Below are 258 nucleotides of genomic sequence, written 5' to 3'. Positions count from 1 at the left end.
AAAAAAAAGCTTTTTGCTGCAGCTCTGTGGTTCTCCAGTGCCAGCTGCTGATGGCAGCGCTGCAGGGAGGCAGAGGCGGTCTGTGTGCAGTGACACAGCGTGGGGCTGAGAGACTCGGGCTGGCTGAAATGGCGGGTGTCTTTTGCACTGGTGAGGTGAGAAAGGGAAGGTTCTAGAGCAGAGCAGCTCGTGTCGTGCAGGTTTTGAATTTTGCAGATTATTCATATATGCTATATATATATTTATATATATATATCA

This window comes from Meleagris gallopavo, chromosome 3 (assembly GCF_000146605.3).
Source record: "Meleagris gallopavo isolate NT-WF06-2002-E0010 breed Aviagen turkey brand Nicholas breeding stock chromosome 3, Turkey_5.1, whole genome shotgun sequence".
In the NCBI taxonomy this organism is placed as follows: domain Eukaryota; kingdom Metazoa; phylum Chordata; class Aves; order Galliformes; family Phasianidae; genus Meleagris; species Meleagris gallopavo.
This window is presented reverse-complemented; position numbering follows the sequence as displayed.